The sequence below is a fragment of the Protopterus annectens genome, chromosome 4.part1 (assembly GCF_019279795.1).
Source record: "Protopterus annectens isolate FY-2018-M chromosome 4.part1, PAN1.0, whole genome shotgun sequence".
NCBI lineage: Eukaryota > Metazoa > Chordata > Ceratodontiformes > Protopteridae > Protopterus > Protopterus annectens.
Genome location: NC_056734.1, coordinates 196,028,591 through 196,054,627, shown reverse-complemented (window position 1 = coordinate 196,054,627; position 26,037 = coordinate 196,028,591). Strand labels below are relative to the sequence as shown.

At 38.9% G+C, this 26,037-nt stretch overlaps 1 protein-coding gene across 1 annotated transcript in view; it reads right to left on the bottom strand.

Annotated features, from left to right (window-relative positions):
- ANKMY1 (ankyrin repeat and MYND domain containing 1) overlaps positions 1-18,222 on the bottom strand; it is a 1,970,922-nt gene extending 1,952,700 nt beyond the window's left edge. The window contains exon 1 of the mRNA XM_044070101.1: positions 18,006-18,222. The gene's annotated coding sequence lies outside the window, so the exon portion shown is untranslated. The remainder of the gene's footprint in view (positions 1-18,005) is intronic.
- Positions 18,223-26,037: the final 7,815 nt, after the last annotated feature.

Below are 26,037 nucleotides of genomic sequence, written 5' to 3'. Positions count from 1 at the left end.
GGAATCCTTGTAGTTGAATATGAGCTACCACAACTGCCATACATTTGGTGAACACTTGGGGGACTGTCGAGAGGCCAAATGGCAGTGCCCTGAACTGGCAGTGACTGGCTCCCAGCCAGAAGTGGAGAAACCTCCGGGAGTGGTGATCCATCTTTATATGGTAGTACGCGTCCTGGAGGTCTATAGAGAACATCCAGTTGTCCCTCCCTAGGAAGGGAAGAATGGACTATTCCATGACCATCTGCTATTTTTGAGGTTTGATAAATTTGTTCAATAGGCTGAGATCCAGGATTGGTCTCCAGTCCCCTGTCTTTTTTGGCACTAAAAAGAACCTTGAGTAAAACCCGGATCCTGTCTGGTCTGGTGGGACTGGTTGGATGACTCTTTTTCTTAGCAGCTTTTCTATTTCTAAGGCTGATAATTCCCTCTGATTTGGGTGGCAAATCTGGGATTCGTTTGACGGGTCTGGGAATAATAAGATGCCAGGCTGGTAGCTGCAGAGAAAAACAACCCCTGACTGCTTCCAGAGGAAAGCAATCGGGCAGCTGCTCAGGAGCGCTGGTAGGGTCAGCCGGAGAAAGAATCTCTAGCGCCCTGGTTACGCAGACCCCCTCTACCCCAAAAAGGGCGTCTTCCATATGAGTTGCCCCCTCTGCCCCGAGGGAGATTGCTCACCACAAGTGTCATGAAGATTCTTGAGATTTCTTGAACCACATTTTTCCTCCCTTCTGGTTCCTGGAGTAGGACCTCTGGGGGTTGGAAAAGTATATGCCCACAGCAGACAAGGTCTTTCCATCTTTCTCACTACGTGCAAGTGTGTCTCATACTTTGGGTCCGAAAAGTACAGATTCGTCAACAGGTGTATTGATGAAGGAAGATTTAAAAGGGTCTGCAAAATCACACAACCGCATCCAAGCATTATATCTCATGACAATGCCTGATGCGGCAGCTCGAGCTGCCACCTCGGTGGTGTGAGATATCAAACGCATCGAGGAGTCCAAGATGGATTCAAGGGTAGCTAGCTGTGAGGCAACAGTATCATGCACCTCATCAAGCAGTACCCCCACTAAAGAGGAAGACATTTTGGAAATTAGGTCTCTCTGGAGGCGAGTAAAGTGTGCCACATAGTTCACTGACCAAATGTAGCGAAGGTCACTGAAGCATAGGTCCGCTTCCCTAGTCTGTCCATGGTCTGGGTCTCCCTGTTTGGAGGATGGAGAGAGGAACTATCTTCTGCCAGTTCCCTCTTGGTGGCCACCACCATGACCATAGAATCAACTGTCAACTGCTTGGACCAGTGGGACTGGTCTTCAGGTGTAGATAAAATTCTGTCTGGCCTCCGGGAGACAGGTTCTACGTTGTCCGGGGCCTTCCAGGCTCACTGTACAATGAGCTTAACAAGGTCATCTGCCGGTGGGGTCACCCAGGAAGTAGATGGCCGGGCACGGAAGGCCTGCAAGAACACTGATTCCTCAGAAGAAGGGTTAGAGGACTTCCAGTCTCCCCGCTGCTTGAGGATTTTGAAAATGTCTCTGAATGAGATGTCATATGGGGGAGACCATGGGGACCCTTCCCCCTCAGCACAATCAGTGTCTTTGGTGATAGATTCCTCTGGGGAATCAAGGTGCTTCCTCTTCCACAGTTTCTTTCGGGTGGCCCCCCCAGTGGGATCTTCTGAGGAAGACTCCGGAGAAGGGGTCCCCTTCAAAGGGGGTTCTTGTGACTCCCGTGCCCAGGGTCCCAAAATAGAGGGTTGGGAGAGGTGCATGCTAGGGGGGGGGTTCTGATACTGATGTCATTGGTGCTGACTGCGAACCTTCGGAGTGAAGGACCCTCTCCCTCACCTGGACAGCAGGCCCACCCGAGGAGGGATGGGAGCTCGGAACAGGACAACCTTGGAACTGGGGTCACACCCAGCCCTGAGGAGCCCACCTCCAAGTGAGGAGCTCTGAGAGGACTGGAAGCCGTCGGAGCCATGGACATAGATGGCGCCAGCAAGAAAATAGGTGCCGGGCTAGGTACCAAGGTATGGACGGTCAAAGCACTGCTCCGAGAGAGCATCATCTCCACCAGAGCCGATACAGCAAGGGTGGTTGGTGCCAACAGGGGAAAAACTGCTGTCGGTGCAGAGACAGTATGCATCGGAGTGGACATCGGTACCGAGATCTCTGGGATCTGGGCAGAGGCCAGAGGAGGATAAACAGGGGAAGATGTAGTAAAAGATTCCGAGCCAAGAGGGATGGAAGGTCTAGCTGGAATGGGCAATCCCTTAGCTGCCAGGAGCTGGTCCACAACCCGCACTAGATCTAATTCAGAAAAACTCCTGGTGGATCTAAAGGGGGCTGCTGAAGGAGAATCAGGTCTTTCTAGAAAGGGGCTAAACCTCTGCCCCAAAAAAGGGTCGTAAGTTGGAGAGTATCTTGTCCTTGGCAGATATTCGAGTTTTGGAGCCGATGGAGCCGAAGAAACTGTTGGCACCATGGCCGGGGATGGTGCCAAAGCAAGTACAGTCATCGGAGCCAATGTTGGATCCAAGGACGGCATCAAAGTCAGTGGTGCCGGGGCTGGAACCGAAATAGGGGTGAATATCATGGATGGCAACGAGGGAGAAGATATAGAGTCTGGTGCCGAAGAGGTCTGCGCTGTGGGTGCCGGCGAAGCATGGAGCCGACTCGGTTTCATAACTGACAGAGATACAGGAACCGAGTGACTCCATTTTTCCTTATGTTTTTTGGTCTTTGGAGGGGGTGAGACCTCCGACCCAGACAGAGCCTCTGAAAAAGTGTCTTGATTAAACCTTTTAAAATAAGCTTATTTTTACATTCTGCTAGTGTACGATTACTAAAACTAGCACAGATGTCACAGTCAGCTTTAATATGATCCACGCTCAAACAGTAGACACAACGAGCATGTGTATCCGAGTTAGGCATCTTACGCCCACACTTGTCACACTGTTTAAACCCCAACTTAGCTGTGTCTGACACAGTAAGGCAACAAAGCTATCCTATAGAAAAAACAAAATAAGGGAGAGAAAAAGATGAGAGAATATCAACGATGGGTATTTAAAAAATACCACAAGCGGTAAGGAAGGGCCTGTCAAATGCAGGAGAGAGGGACAGTACCAATAATGGTAGAAATTAAATTACCAAGGTAAAGGGTAGGGAACAGAATTAGGTTATAGGCGACAGTGAAAAAAGGCTAAATTGACTAAAAAATAAACAATTTTGAAGATAAACTATCTTAAAAATGACAATTTTCTACTTAGCTTTGAGAGAGATGGCTAGCACGCCTGACTGGGAACGCAGCAAACGAGATCTGGAGTAACTAGGAGAGGGGCATTATGAGTAGGTCTTAGCTGAGAGCTTTTGGCTGGCATGAGCTTGGAAATGGCCGTATCAGTTCCAAGGACTAAACCAAGGTCCTAATAGTAATTAACGAACAAAGATTTACAACATCAGATGATGTGTTACATCAACCAGAAAGTGCTCCAGATCAGGGAGTAGAATTGACTAACAGAACAAAAATGAATCACTCATTGAGAGGGTGTAGTCCAAGGGAATGAAAACTAGGAAGTAGAAAATATATAACCTGAGCAGAATTTGAAATTTTCTGTCAAGCTAAAACAGAAAGACCAGAATGGAGAGCTCTAAGCAGTAGATGAGTGCTGTGAAGGAGAAACTTGTCAATAAGAAAAACTTCAGAAATATAACAAAAGAGAAAGCAATAGTGTCACATTTCTAAACCTAGTTACAGCACTATAAGACTAAAACCTCAAATAAGGGAAGGTTCTATGCAGCCAGTACTGAAAGGAGAAAAGTACATCTGAAGATAAATTTTCTTCTGAGGTACCTTTGCAAAGGGAGAGCAACCCTCAGAAGAAAAATAAACTGAGAGGGTGTTGTTCACCTACACTGAGACAAAGGGAGAAAAAAACTTGAGAAGAAAAAGACAATGAGAGGGTGGTAATCAATCACTCTGAAAAAAAAAGAGAGGTGGCAGGCAGGAAAAAAAGGAAGGAAAGGAAAGAAAAATGAGAGAGTGATGGATATTATGAGTCAAGTTAACCCTGAACAGAACTCCAGTGATATTTCTGTTTTTTGTGAATCTTCCATGACTATAAACAGAAGAAGGAGGGTTCTATGCATCACGTTCATAAATGAAAAAAGCCAAAAACAGTGAATAAGGTAAAAACAGTAAGTAACACTGATTTATACTGGTATGAGGTACCTTTTTAAGAGAATAATTAGTCACTGAAACTTCACTGCCTGTGCAAGATGGAGAGGAGGCAGTGCCTTCTACCTCATGTCAAATAGGCCCTCAGAAAACTCTACAAAAGACTGACCTCAAGCTGGATAAACTTTAAAAAGACACGACGGGATGGTGACACTGACCTCAGAAAGGAAAATAAATCTAGACTTGTAGAGGAAGAGTCTCAACAAAATATTTCTAGTATAATAGATTCCACTGATTTTTCTTTGTTTCAATAAACCCTTTGTTTTTTGTCTTAACTCATTAATATCTATGTGGTGTGGAATGTCACACCTCTAGCAGCCTACACACATCTTGCATTCCAGAGCATTTTCTGAATAATAAACTTAAAAAGCAGTAGATAAACAAATGTGAATATTTTGTGAACAGTAAAAGCTATTAAAACTGATCAAACAGCAATATTATAAGTAAGAAGTATTTTTTACAATAATAGTAGTTGGTGCATTTATAGTCTTTTCCATAAATATTGTAATATATTATAATGCACACAACCCCCAAATTATATTTTTTCAAAACTTTCACAAATTTTCATATCTTGAAAATTATACAACCTAGACATAGGTCTAGACATATATTGCTAAGAACATTTTTGACAACAAGAAATTCATCTGGCATTACATGTTCATTGAGATATTTACAGAAAAATTAAAACACGTTTAATTGTATAATTAACAGTACAAATAATATTGTGTTTCTCTCAAGCTGTACAGCGTACAGTGCAAACATGAAAGACAGTTTTCTTTGACAACATCTAAGTTTTCGCAAAATGTCATTCAACAGTTTGTAATTCTCTTGGTTTTTATAGTACACATGGAAATATTCCTTATTTTCATAATTGCTAACAAACAACTAGCAATATCTCCAGAACAATGTGATGTAAACCAGCATTTCCACTGAATTGTCAAGTCCACAGCATCAGTGTTTCATACCATACACCTCAATAAAATGTAGGTCTCTCAGTTATGAAAATATGAACATAAATAAGAAAGTATGAACAATAAGTGGCAAACAAAGATGAATTTCTCCATTGCCAGACATTCAAGACTAACAATATTAGTATAATTTTGTTAATAATACCTTGCTCTTTCTAATATAGTCTGTTATTAACTGGTAAGCCACTTAGTTAAAGAAGACAAACCCAAAAGAATTCTTGACGCCGGAAGAGAAGTATAGGTGTGAACTGGAAGTATACAAAAAAGACATTTTAGTTTTGAATGAGTTAATTGTAACCCACCTTTCTTTAATAATTCCTGCACTCATACCATCACTTCACTTATCCATGTCTTAGCTTAACTACAGTCACTAAATCAAATGGATATAACAAACAAATCTGTAGCAAAACTCCATTTCCCATCTCCTTTATTTCTTTTCCCAAGTACGTTTGAATTTTTGCGTTCATTGCCAGTACAGACACATATATAATATTCTCTGTCCTTTCTTACTCCACCCAAAGTTTCATTTATTTTACACTCAAGGTACCTCCTTTGTGTAAGCATCAAGTGTAGTCATCCACCTGAAAAACTCAAATCTACTTATTCTAATTGCTTGACTCTTGACAATTTTTAACTTCATGCTCTACAGCAACTTCTCTGCCAATGTAATAAACTATTAATGTAGCATTCCTTTTTGTATAATCTTGTATCCAAGTTACCCTGGGTCTATGTTTAGCCATTGAATGACATTTGCATCGAATGGCTAAACATCAAACCCTATCTAATGAAAGTCCATTCAGGGAATGGGAAAGTAACTAGTAGGCCAACACTTCCCCATCTGCCCTTTTCCCCACTGTACTGTGGTCTCAGAGTTGGTATATACAGTTGGGGGGTGTGGGGGTTTGAAATACTGCAGTGTGTGAGACAAGGAAGTGTTGGGCAACTAGTTACTTTCCCTGCTGAAAAAAATGTACGTTTACTAAATGACTGTTCTATGCAAATGTTATCTGATAGTTAAATGTAGACCCAGTTACCCCAACAGTGGCAGATTTGCACACTTCCACATCCAAAAACTGCATAACAGTTTTAGAGATGTGCAACTTAAACTGACTGGTGATAAATCAGGTCCATGTAAAAGATTCCAAAACACCTATCAAAAAGAGTAGGAATTGTTATATTTACATCTTTCATTATTTACACTTCTTTATGTCATTTACACATTCATATTCAGATTCATAACATATATCTTGGCATTTATTTATATTTTTATACATCTTAACATACAGAAAAAAAACAATTATTTCCATTTTCATCATTTCAAGAAAAAACACAAAAAAAATTATTTTTCTAAGCCATCAGCTATTCTTTAAAATTTTTATTTATCCCCATCCTTTTTTCCTCAATCATCATTTATTTCATCTAGCACATCTTTATCACTTCTATTTTTATTATACGATAATTTTCACATCTTTTCCATAATCTCCAGAGAGCTATAAACTACCTTTTTTCAATTTTACATATTTTTCTTTCACATACTTTCTGTATGTGTATATATATAAATAGATATATATCTATCTATCTCTCTCTCTCTCTATATATATATATATATATATATATATATATATATATATATATATATATATATATATATATATATATATGGATCTACTTTGAATTAACAGATCCTATAATGCCGAACTTCAGAATATCAAGACCAGAACAACGAAATACCAAAATACTGAAAGCGCAGATAACCGAAGGTCAGAATGCCGAAAAGTAGATTGGGGTGAGGTGTTTTCTATGTTTACAAGTGGTAAGTGTAGTGTTTTGTAGTTTTAAAGAATTGTAGTGTGCTTGTAGTTTGAATATTAATGGGAAGTTGGAGAAAGGTGCAGTGTATTTTTAAGGAATTGTAGTACATCGGTTTGGCAGTATGGCAGAGTTATGTAGACTGCTTGTTTTGTTTATGGAGACTTTATGGTAAGTTTATTTTATTTAAAATTAAATACAGGTTGTTGTAATGGGATTTTTGTGTTGTTGTGTAAGGTAGGTTTACAATGAAGAAATGTTGGTGTCTGCATATTGCGATGTCAGAGGTAGTTTTGATGGACTGGTATATGTTGGCATGGAAGATAGGTTTATATTGAAAGAATGTAGATGTCTCATATTTCCTTTGGTCAACACAATGCGATCTTGGAGTCGGTATATTTAATTTGCAGGGGGTGTGGGGGTGCAGAGGGCTTGCTGCCCTGCAAAAATGTAAAAAAAAAAAACCTTTTTGTTTTTATTTTTTTTAATGTTCGAATTTCCGAAAATTCGATCATATGGTCCCGACCATATTATTTTCAAATTTTTGGAACTTCGATCATCTGATATCATATCCATTGTTATATTTATACATTTTTATCACTGATATTCCTTTTTACAACTTCTCCAAAACTGTTCATTTTTAAATTCTAGAAACAGCGTTTTGTCATTTCTTCCTCATGCACTTATCGCATTTCTTTCTTCCAGTACGTTATATTTCATTGTAACCAACATTTCAACTGGAAACCTATCCAACAAAATTCTCCATAGGAAATCTCCTGCTTCATAAAAAATTTCAAACCTTTTCCTTCGCTTCTTTATAGCAGTTTTACATCTTCTTTTAATTCCTTGCAAGGATATACTATATAATATTTCTCCATAACATTGTTATACAATAATTTTCTGTTTCCATCAGTCTCATTAATCTTCATTTTGTTTTATTCTCATATCTTTTCTTTCCATATTTTCTTGTATACCAATACTTTTCACTCCTTTTTATTCCAATACGTCTTCATACCTTGCATATAACATTTCCCATTCATTTGTAACTCTCCCTCTTTCACCTACTTTATTACCCAGAAAAAAATGCAAAGATGTTTTAGCCTTTATGTTTTATTTCTATTTATTTCCAAAATGCTTTATCTCATGCATAGGTCTCCTCAAATTATCGGTGGTATGATCCCAGTCATTCTTATTAGGGGCAATATATAATTATCACCCTTAGGAAGGGTAAGACCAATCTCTAATCTAATGAGATAGGTTAATTTGAGCACAAAAAGGGAAACTGGATAAGTTTAAAATGTCCCACAAAGGGAACTAGCCTAGTACTCACTTATGAACCTATGAAACTATGTTAAGTACAATGTTGTTGTGTCTTTTGGCTTTTCCCGGTTAGGGGTCACCACAGCGGAACTCCGGTCCGCTAATGATTGGCAGTAGATTTTTACGTGCCGAGTTGCCAGTCCCGACGCACAACCTTCAACGAAGGTACATCCATTCACGCATGTCTCCACACAGAAGACGCTCTAGCTAAGAATCGAACAGGACAACGTCTTACTGTGATACAGTTTTAAATTTTAGCATCCTTCTTATTTTATTGCATATATCACCTCTTTACAATAGATTTAGTCTTGATACCCATATAAAATTAAAAAATATTTCTAACCTCTCTTTCTCCATTTTATCTGGAAAGATGTACAACCCACTAAAAATGTTAGTTTTTTTTAATATGTATGCATGAACTGCACATATACACCTTTTTAGATTAAAAATTCTCCACCATGACATTTTTTTCTTCCAATATTATTTTCCACTGTATTATTACATGTTCTTACTCTACAAATTTCACTCCTAATACACTTATTTAATTGCTATTATAATATATTTCACTTATTTTCTTAGTTTTACCAAACCCTTTGCTTTTTGCCATTCCAAAGTATAAGACATCTCTCTTTAATAAATTCTCCACTCATATCATTATTTCACTTGCCCATATCTTATTTTTAACCACAATTACTAAACCATATGCATATGACAGACAAATACATATCATAACTCCATTTCCTGTCTCCCATTTTGCTACTTTCACTTCACACATACTGTACATGTTTATATTTTTGCATTTATTACTAGTACAGACACTTACATGATGGACATTCTTGTTTAACTCATCTCTTATTTTTTATCTTTTCTCACAGCCATCCATTTATCATAACTTTCACCCATGACATTTCATACCATAGTTTTAAAACATTAATTTTTGTTCCTATCCCATATATCTCTAGAATCTTCCATATAGTTTCATGGCTAACCTTATCAAATGCTTTTGCCACATGACATATCACTAACCTTACTTTCTTATTTTCTTTCAAAATTATACCTGTTACTACTTTTATTATTAACATTTCATTTGTGTGCCTCCCTTGACTTTGAAAACCCTTAATCTTGTAACTTCATCCCACACCTTTTGCATCCTTTTTGTATTATTTTCATAAAGATTTTATCATCTGTATTTCTCAGTGCTATCCATCTCCAATTTCTTTGTATCTTTTCATCACCTTTTTTCCATTTAACTTTTTACTCCACCACAAATCCCTTCATCTGTCATTCCTTTCTCTATCCATTTAATATTTTACAGAATATTACTTTCTGATATTCATTCATCGCTTTATAATAATCATAACTTAATCCATCTATTCCTGGTGCAGATTCTTGTATTATTTCTTCCACTTCTCTCATAGTAATCTCCTTTTCTTGAGAATTCTTAACATTTTCAAATGTTTTTTTTACAATCCATACTTCTTCTTGTACTGTTTTCTTTTCACACATTCTATGCACAAACTTTTCCACAATGTCCATAATTTCTCTCGGTCTACATCTAATAGTTCCTTCTTCATCAAACACTGCATCCATTCTTCCTTTACTTACTTTAACTCTTTTCACAAAAATGGTAAAACATCTTCTTTGTTTCCTTTAAAAAATCTTTGTCTAAACAACATATTTGTAACATTTCTCTACTTTTTCATACAGCTGTCTTTCTGTGTCTTTTATTCTGTCACCAGATTGTTCTATTTCTTGTCAAATCTTTTTTATACTTTCATTATAAACTCCCCCTTTCCTTTAGTTCACTCTTTTTTAACAATCAAAATATGTTCTTGTATTTTTCTTTCCAAGTACGCCATCACGCTGTCCAGTTTTTATAATGTAGTCTTGTTGCCATATGAGGTTCCCATACAATATTATTCTCCCCTTTAGCAATCTCTCTAGTCTATCTTTTTATTCCCTTCCCTGATTTTATTACTTCTCTGTCATCTTCTGCTGTAGCCCATACAGCTGTATGATTGGAAAATGTAGTAATTTCTAACCACTAATTATTTCTTTCAAATCTTTTGAAAATCACTCGTAATCTATTCATTTCTAAAAGTTCCCCTTTTATATGCCCATTCTCTATGTTTTTCTATTTCGGCCTTCATGTCTTATAACTTTTATTACGTTAATATCTTGTTTTATTTTCCCCTCTTCTTTCTTAATTTGCACTTAAAATTTCCTACAAAAATTACTGACATATTTAATAGTACAAAAAAATGTAAACTCCACAAACATCTTTTTCCTCTTTGTCATATTGGTGTATGCATAAACTACAATTATTTTTACACATCTTTTCCTTTTCCTTATATCACATACCAATAGTCTTCCAAAACTCCTGAACATACCACTGAACATAATCTTTTCCCCCATATTTCCTCAGTTTTTTTCATTTTTCTTTCTTCAAAAGTCTCATATCTAACAATCATACACTCCATTTGTTTTCCACCATTCAGCCACTACAACACCTTTAATATAATATCAAATACTGTTTATATTTAGTGCTAATACTCCTAAGTCATCCCTTTCCCTTTTTGCATGTTTTGTATTTCCACTGTTTATTTTTCTTTTACTTCTCCGTACCGACCCAAATGATTCATCACCATTTTCTTCTTGTTCTTCTGTTATCTCATTTTATTTCTGTCTGTAAAACATTTCCTACTTCATTCTCATCATCCTTCTCCATACTAGGTATATTTTCTACTTTAATTATTTTCCCCATAATACTTTATCCACTAATACATTCCATTATATTATCCTCAGATTGTTTCTTCTGAAATAATTCTGTTCTTCTCCTAACCCTTCTTTTTCCACTAAAGATCAGTAAAACCAAAAATGTCTAAATTCACTGCATTTTCTACACTTAGGCCTATAATTGTTGTGGTATGTCCCCTTTCCCTTCAATGACCATATCTTCTTTTATTGCAGTCTTGTACCAAGTGCTTCTCATCTCCACAAAAACAAACCAAAAAAATACATGCTTTAAGTTGACCCCAATACTTCATTGTTCCCTGTTTCACATTTGAAGTTATATATGACTGTATCTTTCCCTCATGTACCTTCAGTGACACCCATACCCCCCACTCCTCAGCATTTCTTTCATCACACTTTTTAATCTCATGCACCTTATTATAAATAGAAAAAAGTCTTTAACTCAAGTTCATCTATGTCAGATGTTCTGAATAGCACACTTATTTTCTTCCTTAACTGAAGCCCCAAATTCTGAAAATATATACTCATCCCATGACTCAAATTTTATTTATTTATTTAGTTATTTATTTATTTAATATTTGTTATCCAGGATAGTCCGACTGGACAACAAGTGTCCATTTTCAGTGGAGTTCTGGGGAGAAAAGCTCCATAAACATTACAGAATAAAAACAAACAAATTACCTGAGCATGCAATTACAATATAAATGCAAGAGAGATGAAAAATGACAAAACTTAAAATGGTTACAAGTGAATGGTAGAAATGTTACAGTAGTTAAAATTCCAATTTGCAGCATTGCCCATTCCTGAGATGAACAAACAGATAACATTATGTACAATATATACAATGAGCATAACTAGAGAACAGTCTGACAAGGTATTTCCCCAGTTGTTGTTGTGTCTTTCAGCTTATCCCGGTTAGGGGTCGCCTCAGCGGAACTCCGGTCCGCTAATGTTTGGTAGTGGATTTTTACATGCCGAGTTACCAGCCCTGATGCACAACCTTCAATGAAGGCACGCCCATTCATGCATGCCTCCACACAGAAGACACTCTAGCTGAGAATTGGACATGGCAATATCTTGCTGTGAGGCGACAACGCTACCGCAGCACCACTACCGCGGGTATAATCAGTATACAAAAAGTATATTTTCTCCACAGCACTCCTCTGCTATCTCTCCCAGCATGCCATCCACCATAATACTCCAGCTTGGTCCCTCATCAGCATATAGCTTATCTTGATTCATCATTTCCATCAACACTGAAGACTGCAGACCACCTTCCCCAACTCTGTAACAACAATCTTCTCTCTTAAAGAGTCTGTTTACAATATTTCAGTGTTTTGTAGCACACCACTCTCAGCCTGTTTCTCCTTTACTCCTCCATATTGGAATTCTCTAAGTACTATAGGCAGCTCTCTGGCACCACCTAGTGCCCAGAAAGAGTAGGAAAAGTTCCCAGGTGCCCTGGCCAAATTTCCCCAAGTCCCTGAAAAGGGTCTACTAGCCTAGTGGAACACACCCCATCAACAAAAGACAAATAAATATTGTGTACTATTATTAGTTTTTTTTCAGTGAACTTTGCCAACAATCTTTCATCTCCTTTTGGTAACATAAAAACATCATCAGTAAAATGCAAATATAATACTAGATGTTAATTACAAAACCAAATGGATGATTATCCTGGCTTCCCAATGGACCAAGAACACATTTGTATAAGAGGAGTCATTACCATCCCCGTCACAACTCCTACTTCTGCTTTTTTGTTCTTTTTTGTTCCTCTTGGACCTCATTTGTACTGGCCCATTCTCCCAGTGCCCTACTTCCATGATGGGTCATCCAGCCATCTTCCTACCTGCCTGGATTTACTCCAGTACTGTTGGGCTGGTCATGGATCCTAAGGGCCTCCTGGGGGCTCATCTTATCTGTGCTTCTGTCCGGGTGGAAAGATTTTTTTTTAATTCCGTACCCACTTCCCTTTCCTCACATCTCCCACACTCATTGAGTGTGTCTGAGAGCAACTTCCCACTTTACCCATGCTGCCACTTATGGGGTGTAGCAATGAACACTCTCCCACCTAGGATGGGCATGCTCCTCCCTTCCCTGCCCCTCCATCTGTCAACTGAGATGCTACTCAAACCTAGGTTAGTTAGGCTGTAGTCAGGGCTTTGTCCCTCTACACCACTGAAGCAGCACAACTCCTACTTCTTTTTTAAAATCTTATCTTGAATTAGAAAATATTTTCTAAAATGAGTCAGAAAACAATTAATTAAACCAATTTCATCATTACTCATACAAATTCTTTTTTTTTTTTTTTTTGCATAGGTTTTGCATGGAGGACTGATTTTTCCTTCCTGCAGCACTCATGCTGGTATTTTGATGGAATATGAATCAATGTTTTAGCAGTTGACAAATTCACAAATCGATGAAACAAAACAGAATTTTATATATGTATATATGTGTGTGTGTGTGTGTACACACACACACACACACACACACACACACACACACACACACACACACATCTTTTTTAATGAAACTCAATGCAAATGAATGGAGATTGTACCAAAACTCAAATAACAACTGAAATGAGTTTTACAACTCCCTGTGATTCTGCGAAATTACCTTAGTGGCCCTCACGGTGGCATCAGTATGATAGTGACTTTTACTTTTGCTTTGTTGTGTCTGCATTTCAGAAAAGCAGGCAGCATGCAGCATGCTAAAGGAGGTTGCATATGTAAACTCAATTCAGTACGTGAAACACACACAAGTACAGTTCACTGGATGACGACAGGAACTTTATAACATCGGTACTAACCTTTACAACTCATGCAACTCTGCTTTTTCACCTTGTTCTTCATCTAAAGCTCCTCAAACTGTTCTTTCTTTATCTCTTTGCATATTTCTAGTTATCTGCCTTTGTTTTTTTTCTTTGCAGTGTTTTTTTTCTGTTCCTCCTACACTCTCCCTACATACATTCCCTAATATCCTATGCACTGTTTACACTAAATCAACTATCATCTTCATTTTGTTTGACCATTCTAACTTCATACCCTGGATCCATATATCAGCAGATTTTTTCTTTTTTAGGCTGGCGTGTAATTATCCGTCTTAATTCTTTCAGATATAAAAGATTTTTTTACATACTGAATATGATTGCACAGTGGCTCTGCACTTTGCATTTACTTCAGTATACAGATGCTTGATAAATGATGTTTCTGTGGTGCTTCATATAAAGTGCATACTTTGCAAAAGTTAGAACATGCAGACTGGAATGTTCCTACCACATTGCCTAAGTTATGCTAATTTATACTGCTGACATGACTTCATTTCAATGTGTATTTTATCTGTTTTATCCCAACCCCCTTCCAATGAACACCAAGCCCTCATCATTCACAGGTTAACCCTTTCAACTTCAAATTCAGATTTATTCAAATGTCTATTATTAAGCACTGTGAACAATAAAACAATTAAAACAAAACTAGCCAAGATAAAACACATAAATTAAATGTTAAAACAAATGGTGAAGCAAGGCCAAAACAGCTGCTGGTCTTAAAGGATGCTGCCAAAGGCCAGGTTAAGTAAATAAGATGTAAGGGATGCCTTTATGGTCATGTGAATTCAAAGCTTTGTGCAGACTCAAAGCTTTATTTAGGTAACTACTTTTAACACTACTGTATATAGTTTTGCGGGCAGCTTGTTTAATTATGCCCATGTTACAGCCAGTGGGATCTTTGTTTATGGTGTCAAATCTATGAGGTAATAATTCCTCAAAGAATGCTTAATTTCATGAAATTATTACTTGTGTCAGCAACTTGCTTGTTTATAAGAATAGATGTTAAGCCTACTGAGATCTTTTGTTTTGTAACATTTGCTACCATTATCTGTCTGTCTATAGCCCCTATTTAGTTTGCTTTGACTTTCAACTTTGTAAATAAGTTGCAATGACACTATTTGTCATTGTTCATTTTACAGTCTAACAAGTTCTTGCTGATTGTTCTATTATTTGCTATTTTATATAATGTAAATCATTTATCTTTTGCTCTTTCTTGTCTTTATTATACAACATTGTCTGAGTTTGTGATTTGAGAATTATTCAGGAATGTAAGATGCAGGTGGCATCTCCCTAAGCCCCTGAGGTAGTAAGTTCAAGAGGTGCAGTGCTTGATGGGTGAAAGAATGCAGACCAGGAGATCCAAGACACGCAGTTTACCAATGAAGCTTCCACAGTGTGGGAATAATCTAGCAATAAGTACCAGTAAGTAAATCTTTTATTACATCACAACTTCCTTTCTTGAAAATACTGGGATTTTGGTTCTAAATTTCAGGAGCCAAAGAACAGGAAAGAAGAAAGTTTTATATTTGTTTTTCACATTTCCTTTTTTCTCAGAGTTTATGGAACTTTGACAGAGATCGAGGGTGTGGTGGAATAGCCACCACATCAGGTCAATCCCTGTGAAAAGAACTGTTTTACATTGAACATTTACAGATTTGTAGTGATCCTTCAGGTGTATAATTAAAATATTAAATATTTTAATGTAAACTATGTCTCAGCTAAGCACAATAAATCCTTGGTGAGGTTTTCTAGGGACATCAAGCAGTGTTCCTCAGATGGAAACAAGATTTAATTACATCAGACACCTAGTTCTTAAGTCACTTATGAGAAAACCCAACTGCCTGCTTCCATAAAGAATAAATGATAAAAAGGACAAGGCAAATGAATCTCCCAGTTTGGCATGAATAGCCAAAGCTTCTGTTTTGGAAGTGTTCAGGAATATACATTGGTCATAAGTTCACAAGGGAAAGAGAAGTAAACCCAATAATCATCAGTGCAACAGTGGTAAGATAAGTCTCTCATTCTAAGGACATCTCTAAGGAGCAGTAAAGACACAGTGAAGAGTAACAGACCTGGAAGTGAATCCACTTTCTGGATGCTGCGCAACGAATGTGAGAACCACAGATCACAACAGTCATCAAGCAGTGGTCAGCATATTTCTTTCGCAATCATCATAACTCCTTCCCCATGTTGCCATACCACATGGGCATCTCTCAATACCCATTATGCTGTGTCAACCACAGTTAGCTACTTCTGCATACACACTGAATGTGGACAAACTGTGATGCACTTCTTGGCAGAGCTTGCACATGTCAGGAATGCACACATGAGATCATTCTTCACATGTGCTTCTGATGAAGGACCACTCCCCTCCCCAAAGGATCATCAGGACACTATCAGTCATACACTCCTATCCCTCCCAAACTCACTCAACCAGCACCCAGGTCACTAATCCAATCCAAATTGTTTGGGATATAATCATGGCTTCATCTCTCTGTGCCATGCAGCCAACCTACTATCAAGCTGTATTTATAGACTTTAATACAGCCATATAATTTTATTTGTGTTTGATGTGCTAATGCAATTTTGTTACATAGGTGAAGCCTCTCTCCCCATGCCTCAAATGTAAATCTGGCTCATATGGACACTTTAGTTACAAAAAGAAAATAAATAAAACCAGAGCTGGTCTTATGGATATGAAAAACTGATAGCTGCACAGGGTATCTGTTGTTATGGGAAAGCAAAGCCTTCATTGCTGTGGGTGTACAGAGATTATAAAAACAATACTGTGGAAGACCACTGAAACGACTGTACACCATACAGCAAAAGATGCCTGAATCTAAACGGCAGCCTTCATGGCAGCATCTTACAGCTTTCCTGATGCAGCTAGACAACTTGCTTTGCATAGGCAACATCCCACAAAGCAAAACTTGTTACACTGGCAAATTGTCAGGCTGGCTCACCACATCAAATAACTCTCAACTTCTTTACTCAAAAGTCAGGGGCAAACCAAAAATAAATAAATAAATAAAGTAAGGGAACAATGTCCTAAAATCAAAGACAACTTTATTTATTCAGATTCATTTTAAAATCTAATAGAACAGGTCCCTATCAGTTGATCGAGTTTTCAGAGACTCAAACTCCATATACTTGAGTCCATATGATCGAGTTTTTGAAAACTCAAAGCTTTTAAATGAAGATGTACATCGAAGATCAGGGAAATTTACCCTTTTCCTCACTGTGGTGCAATCTCGGAGTTGGTATATATAATTTGCAGGGGGAGGTGGGGGAGCAGCCCTCCACATGGGGAGTTCAGGGGGGCTTGCCCCCCCCCTGCAAAAACACAAAAAAAGTAGATTGGGGGTGATGTTCAAGTTTTCAGAAACTTAATCATATGGTCTCTTCGATATTTTTTTCGAGTTTCCAAAAACTAGATCACCTGACATAGACCCAATAGAAAAGAGGGGTTTGCATCAACCTGTATTTTCTGAACAATAAGATGTAAGAAACTGAAATGCCTGGCATTACTGAATGGCTGCAATCCTCACTGATTTACCAGAAAATTTAAAAAAAATGTTACGAAGGGTACTGCAAAAACATGAAGCAAAATTAGGAATAGTTGAGAGATAATGCCACCCCGCAATGTATTGCACACTGGTACTGATAAACTACATCTAGATCAGGGGTGTAGCCAGTGAATTCCATTTTGTACTCACAGATGCCTACTGCTACCCTCCCCCATCTACCTGCCATTTAAAAAATGGTCATATCATTCATTTATTGCCCCCCCCCCCCCAAAAAAAAAACAAAAAAAAACAACGTGTGTAACATTTTTAACCGTTCAGTCAAAAACTAGAGGTCTTGCTTTTTGGTTTGCAATCCTCTCTGTAAGAAAACTTCATACATGTTTTAAGGGCATTTATCTATATAGTTATTGAAGTAATATTTCTGAATAAACCCCAAATGTTTCCAATATGGTCAGAAAAAAAAAATGTACCCTTTAGAGTACAAACAGTATGCCTGGCTACATCCATAATCTAAATTCTTCAAAACACGTACACGCTCCAACTGTATAGCACTGTACCACTCACCCAATTGTTAACTTCGGTCCCGACTTTTGATAACTTAATTCGCCAAGTATGTATGGCATAAATACAAGAGGAGGCCACACGCATACCCTCACCTCATCTTGTCCTGTGAAAGTAAACACTAGCAGTACCCGCTAACGTCTCCCTTTAGAGCTCCACAAAAGTGTACAGCTCAGTTAGTCTGGCAGGGCTGCCACTGTGCCAGCAGCAAGGACTATACCACTATTAATACAGTCCTATACTTGTTCTCACAAGTACACCATACCATCTCGTCACCAAATAAATGAAAGCTACACGTGATTAAATCATGACTGCGCACACAAGAACTGGTCTAATTTTGTTTAACTGTGTATTTTTCTGTCGCTTAAATTAAATAGAGTACCCCCACGAAGTCTCTCTCTCTCTCTTGACCCAGTCCATTTAGCGTCCCGTTGTTGCTATAGCAATATTAATACGCTGCTCTTTCAACGTGATTTATTTACTAAGTTAGAGGTGTGTGTGCGACTGTGCGTGTGTGTGTACACACACACACACACACCCACACACACACACACACACACACACACACACACACACACATATATATATATATATATATTTTTAACCAGGTTATAAATGGCCTACCTTGGTCGCGTGTGAAATGCAGTTGTCTACTACGGTTTAAACGAAAGCAAAACGCATCACTGGTAATGTAAAAATCACATTTTGTAAATATTAACGTACCTCTCAAACTGTAATCACAAGAAGTCTGGACCAAACCAAAAATAATTGGGGGGGGGGGTGCCCAAAACTAGATTTAAATATTGCTCCTATAAACTTAGAACGTTGTTAGAATAACAGGATTTGTGTTACCATTCATTTTCGGAAAAATACAAAGTCTGAAACTCAAATGTCTATCATAATTTACTGACTTTATTCCTCATTGATTTGCCAGAAAACCATACATTGTATTAGGAACATACCAAAAACATGAGGCAAAAATCTGGACATTCTGAGAAATCTGTACAGTTGAGAGGTAATGCCTTCAATATTTATTTGTTTGCTGTGGTAAACAGCCAATCTGAGTGGAACATTTTTTTCAGGCACAGTCTGGAATTTACAACCCGAAAAAAAAAAGATATATTTAACCCATGACAGCAGGGAAATATTTAGTAGACAACTGCGGCAGTTGTGCTGCGGTAGCTCTGTCGCCTGACAGTAAGACGTTGTCCCGTTCGATTCTCAGTTAGAGCGTCTTCTGTCTGGAGACATGCGTGAATGGGCGTACCTTCGTTGAAGGTTGTGCATCAGGGCTGGCAACTTGGCACATAAAAATCTACTGCCAATCATTAGCGGACCGGAGTTCCGCTGTGGCAGCCCCTAACTGGGAAAAGCCGAAAGACACAACAACTAAGGAAAATGTTAACACCTGCACTACACCTCAAGCAACACATAGCCCTTCAAAACCCACACCATTAAACACCCACACATAGCAACACTAAACCCACATATGCGGAGGCCCTTAACATTAACCTGCCCAAGCAACAAGGGCCTCCGAAACTGAAATACAAACAAACACGTCATAACCAAAGTGACACATAGCTCACAAGTTCATAACGCCAGTGTTCCACCCAACAACAGCCCCTAAGGTTGGACAATGTACCCAACACTTTAGTCATAGGTGACTCTATAGTCAGACACACTGATGTCCCACTCACCAGGTTGACCAAGGAGAAAATTACAGTCAGCTGCCTGTCCGGTGCCAGGATCTGCCACATAACGCATGCACTCAAGTCACTCCACAACAAGTACAAATACGACTCTGTCATTGTCCATGTTGGATTGAATCACTTGAAACGTACCTCCCTGGACTGCATGAAAAGAGACATGGAAGAGCTCTTGGATCATGTGGCTCAGGCAGGTATGACCCAAGCCCTAAGTAGCATCCTGCCTTCGCCCAGAATAATACCACAGTATAAGGACAAAATGATTGACTTCAACAATTGGCTGAGCTTCTGGTGTCATTCAAAGGGGATCCAGTATCTGTCTACCTGGGAAGACATGATCGACAAACTACGATGCTTTGCCAGAGATGGTCTGCACCTGTCACCCCTGGGATTCAGGTTACGGCTAAAGCTCTTGCCACCCTTATAGTGTCTTTTTTAGGCAAGGTTCAAAGGACAAAACCACCACTGTAACAGATACAAGCATGCAAAATCTTAAGGTAATGCTACTCAGTGCTAGAAGTCTTAATCTCAAAATGTACTCTCTCGAGGCACTCCTAAAAATGGAGGACATCAATATCTGTGCAGTAACTGAGATCTGGTTCAGGGCTCCAGAGAGCACTCCTGCAATACCAAGCTACAACTCTTACCACACTTTTCAGCCACCAAACCAAGACCGAAACACTAAAGGTGGAGTGTCCATATTCACCAAGGATATTCACACCCCCAGGCTAGTTGCCCAACACAATACATCTGAAATTCTCCAGGTGCAACTAACACCAGGAAAGACTACAATCCAAATTGTAGCTTGCTACAGATCCCCCACCATGCCCCAAGATTCTCACTGCACCTTTCTAAACATATTGGAAAATATTAAGATACAACCAAACACCCTAATACTGGGAGATTTCAACTACCCTGCGATTAACTGGGAAAACTACTCGGGTACCAACACCTTTTCCCAATGGTTCCTGGAATTCATAAATTCTAACACCCTGGATCAACTAATCCATTGTTCCACCAAGGGCTTCAATATCCTAGACCTGGCCATTACCAACATGGGAGATAGATGCTCCACACCCCCTCATTGGTCAGGTCTGACAATATGCAAATCACCCTTGACATCCACATCCTGCCCCCACCCCCCAGTAAGGAAACCTCCGTAAAATAATTCTCCAAAGCCAACTTCATGCTACTCAAGTCAGAAGTGACAAACTTCATGATACCCATGCACACGGGATCTGAAAGTTCGACTGCTGAATCCTACACTAAGGCACTGTACGAGCACATCCACTCGTGTTTGAATCGTGCCATCCCAAATAGAACCAAGACGCTCTCCTCCCCTGCCATAAACAAACTATACAACAGAAAGAAGAAACTGTTGCAGAAAAGAGGAAAATCCCAGGATGCAAAATCTCCCTTATCAGCCTCAGTAAGAAGCTGAGATCCCTCATAAAATCTTCCAAAGCTAGTTACGAAAATAAAATTATCAAAGATTCCAAAGACAACCACAAGGCATTCTATAGTTATGTCAAGAATCTAAATGGCAATGCTCAGATCTGCTCTGAGCTACAACAGAATGGCATTAAATATACTGATAGCAAGGATATTGCCAATATCCTGACAGATCAATTTAGTGCCAACTTCACCCCCTCTCACCCCCTAAAATACCAAAAGATTGCCAAATTCCGGTAATCATGGCCACACAGGTAGAAACCGCACTCTCCAAAGCTAAGAATACAGCATTCATGGGACCAGATGACATCCTGGGCTGTGTACTATATGAACTACAAAATGAACTGGCACCTCACCTAAGTGTCATGTTTAATCATAGCCTCACCTCAGGCTTCGTGCCCACTGAGTGGTGCACAGCTACAGTTATCCCACTCCACAAGGGGGGATCCACCTTGGATCCCGGGAACTACTGTCCCATCAGTCTGACGAGCCTGATCTGCAAGGGCATGGAACGCATTATCATGGAACTTATAAACAAAGACATTGGCAACCTTCAAACACTGGACCCCACCCAGTTTGGGTTCGTGAAGGCCGATCTTGTCTCCTGAACCTGATTGACTTCTTCAAATCAGTCTCCAGAGCTGTGGACGAGGGTAAGGCGGTCCACACAGCCTATCTGGACCTCGCCAAGGCCTTCGACACCATCCCCCACTCTGGAATCATAGATAAACTTACTAAGCTGGGCATAAATCCCTATATCACTCGATGGGTTGCCAACTGGCTTACTGACAGAACCCAGACTGTAAAAGTAGCTGACTCCAAATCCAGCTCCAGACAAGTGACAAGTGGAGTACCACAGGGTTCAGTCCTGGGACCGCTCTTGTTTGGCATCTATGTCTCTAAAGTACAAGCCAACACTAAGGGACACTGGCTAACAAAGTTCGCAGATGACTGCAAACTGGGAGCCATTATTGAATCCCCAAATTATGTAGATATTCTACAAAAGGGCCTTACAGAAACAGATGCTTGGTGCCAGAGCCATGGGCTCAAGCTTAATGCCAAGAAATGTATAGTTATCCCCTTTGGGAAAAAAACATGTACCCATGAATTACCACATAGGTGGCAGTACCCTAAACACTGAAAGTGTGACGAGAGACTTAGGGACACAGGTGGACAGTGGTCTCACTTTCGATATCCACATCGCCACAACAGTCAGGAAATCCTTCTGTGTGGCACACCTCATCACTAAGGGCTTTTCATCCAGAAAAAAGGAGGTCATTGTCCCACTGTACTCATCACTCATTAGACCCATTATAGAGTACAACGCCCGGTTTGGTATGTACCTCACAAGAAATCTGCAACAGCTGGAAAGGCCACAGAAATACCTCACTAAAAGAATCACAGGCCTAAAGCAGATGCCCTATGCTGACCGTCTAAAAAAACTCCAGCTATACTCTGTGGCATATTGTCTACTCAGAGGCGATCTCTGCTTAACATACAAGGCCATGTCAAACCCTGAGCTGTTGGACATGCTCCACTTAAAGAAATCCCAATCCCTCAGAGCCACATGCTCCAGGGATCTAAACCTTGTCATCACAATGAACAAAACATGCTGGAGGGATAGGTTCCTGACTCAGAGACTCTCTGGAATAGACTGCCCATACATGTCAAGCAGAGCACCTCCTTGCCCCTCTTCAAAAAGAACCTTGATGATTGGATGGGAAATAGGAAATTCACCCCGGAGATCATGTCAGTCGCCCTGCTAGACAGGGGTCCAGGGAAGTAAATATTGTGGGAAGAAATATCCAGGGAATTGTTATGGCTAGGCTTGTATAGGCCCTAGGGCCGATAGCCTAGTACCAACCTATGAACCTATATATATCCTATATAATCAATCTAATGCTACTTTATGAAATTAATTGAAACTATTTGGGCTAAATAAATAATACAAAAATATATGTATTTCAAGAAAAGGGGAAAGTAAGGGATGGGATTTCGAATTAACTAGGTATGAAGAGATAAGTGTAGATGGGTGAAGTTAAGATGGAAGAAAAGGTTAAAGGAAGGTGAGCTTAGTTGTACTAGACCTGCATGCATTGCCAACCTTAGGTATAGGCCAGCTAGGTAGCTGCCTAGGGCGTCGCTCTATCAGGGGCACTTTTCTAGTAAACTGGATGGTGTAAATAGACCAGAATGGGGACACCAGGTGGTGTGGGGGGAGGGGCAATGTGGAGCCCTTTTGCCTAGGGCACCACTTGACCTAAGGCCGACCCTGCCTGTATATACTGTATAATGTGAGATGGGATTAGGGTGAGAAGGGGATAAAGAAGAAAAGGCTTAGGATGAAGTGGTAAGTTGGAGCTGAGTTTGTTGCCTGCTGTATGCCAGGCTTGGTGGAAGGAGCCTGATTGGGGGGGGGGGGTGAATTAGGGATGAGATGCCCTTTCCCAAGTGTAGAGCTTCCTGAAGGTTGGATTCAGTGTCAGACCAGAAGTTTCTGGCATTGCAGTGAAAAGTAAATTACCATACCAGTACAGCCAATCTCTTTTTAAAATATCACATCAATCTCAAATGTCATGTATGTTCAGGTACCAGTCTAAGCTGAATGTTTTCCTGTTAGGGAGAGTTTACATCCTGCCTATCAGAAAATCTTTGAGGATAGAGGCTTCAAGGAATAACAAGCCTTCATGTATGGCAATAGTGGCATTATGCCCCAGGCTAGAGGAAAGGCAGAACAGGAATAACAACCACTGCTTTTGGGAAATATTTTATATTCTGGACAAGGAAGAAAATAAATGATGCAGCTATCACTATCTAATGTCTTAGAAGTAGCATATATTATAGGAAGAAAATCAGAATGAAATCACTTCAGTGTGCCTACTCATTTAAGGTGTAAAAAGAAACAGTCATCAAGACTCTTGCTGGAAAGTGCAAAAACGAATTTCTCCAGCCCCACCTTCTCCAGTGCACTTGGACCTAAACTGCTCAACTGCTGAATACATACTTTTGAACTGCAAGCACTGAAAACTGTGAAGCCCCTCCTTCACATCATGGCAATCACAAATGGGTGATAGGATATAATGAGAAGTTGTAGGTTGTTAGCCTTTAATGCATGGCAAATTAGAGAGGGAGGTAATCTTTACACATGAGAACCTCATCGGTGAAGTGGACCTACAGAACAAGGATGACACTGAGACAATGCATTTTGCTTTCTCTCGTTGCTAAATCCTCTTCTTCTGGATAACTGAACATTATGTGTTGTATTTTACCTGCTCAGTATTAATATCATGCACATCTAGTTTGAGTTATCAACGTTCTAAAACTCTGAACCTCGTATGGTTGAGACCATATGACTGACATTTTAAAAATTAGAAAAGTTTTGTACTGAGACCATGGTCCAGTGGAGATCTGAGAATTTTCCCTTTTCCCACTCTAGTGCAATCTGGAAGTTAGTATACATAATTAGTTGAGGGGATGGGGTGCAGGAAACATTGTATTTGGTGAACATTTGCATTTCAATTTTTTAAAATGTCAGTCACATGGTCTTGACTATATAAGGTGCAATATTTAAAAAAAAAATGATAATATAAGCCAGATCCATGCACATATACATGCAAAGCTGCACCCCCATGCAGTACAATTTTCCCATTTTAGAATAAAGCCAGGGCATTTAGATAGCACTGCAAAACAACTAAATTTTGTTGCTGAAATAAAAAATATATTTTTATTGTTTTACATTAATTAACCAGTAAGCCCACTAGACACAAGTGTTCCATTTAAGAAGAGACACAGGAGCAATGTCTAGTTAAGTGACTTGCTCAGTCACATCATATGTAAACCGAGGTAAAAGAAATCAAATCCTGTACCCTGGACTACAAGAAGTAGCTTGTTAACAGCTCAGAGCATCAACCCTCTATGCTGTTAGATGTATGTATATAATATTTATGCACACAAACTTATATATCTAAATTGACGATATCCGCTGCTTTTGTCAAAACAATGGTTTTGACAACATCTGTTTAGATGACGGAATTTCATTGACTGAAAAGATGGCTGACAGGTGTGCTAGACTGGATTATTCACAGAGTTGAGGAATATGCCTTTTCCCCAAGAATTATGCAATCTCAGAGTTAGTATATATCATTAGCAGGGGTGAGGGGGATGCAAGGGGGCTTGCTCCCCTGAAAAAAAAAGTTTTCTTTTTTATTTTGCATGCACCAAGATTGCTGCTTTGTTCATGCATAGTAGTGTATTAACATAGTGTGTAGTGTTGACGATTTTGTGTGTATTTGGGTTGTCTGATATATTTGAATAAACCTACACACACACACACACACATATATATATATATATATATATATATATATATATATATATATATATATATATATAGGCTTACTATGGAAATGTCAAATGCAATAAGGTGTAATGGTCATTTGGTTGAAATATAATGTCAAAAAGTCACAACACTGAAAGTGAATAATGTTGAAAATCATTTAATTGAAAAATAATTATTTATTTTTATTTATTTATTTTTTTATTTTACATTTGTTGACCGGGCTAGTCTAGCTGGAGAAAATTCCATTTTCAGTAGAGGCCCGGGGAGAAAAGCTCCACAAAGATAAGTACATAGAGACAAAAAAATATTAGTATGCATGTTAATGAAAACAATAATAACAAACTGAACAATTTAAGATTGTTACTACAAGTGTTAATTTCTATCTTACATAGTTACAAGAAAATAAGAAGCTATATGTCTTAAAATTAAAGGTGCATGAATTAATTACTTCCCCTCACAGTTACAGTCTAGGGAAAAAAGATATTAAATTTTATACAGAGAAAACAGAGATACATGTAAGATATGGATACAGGGAAAG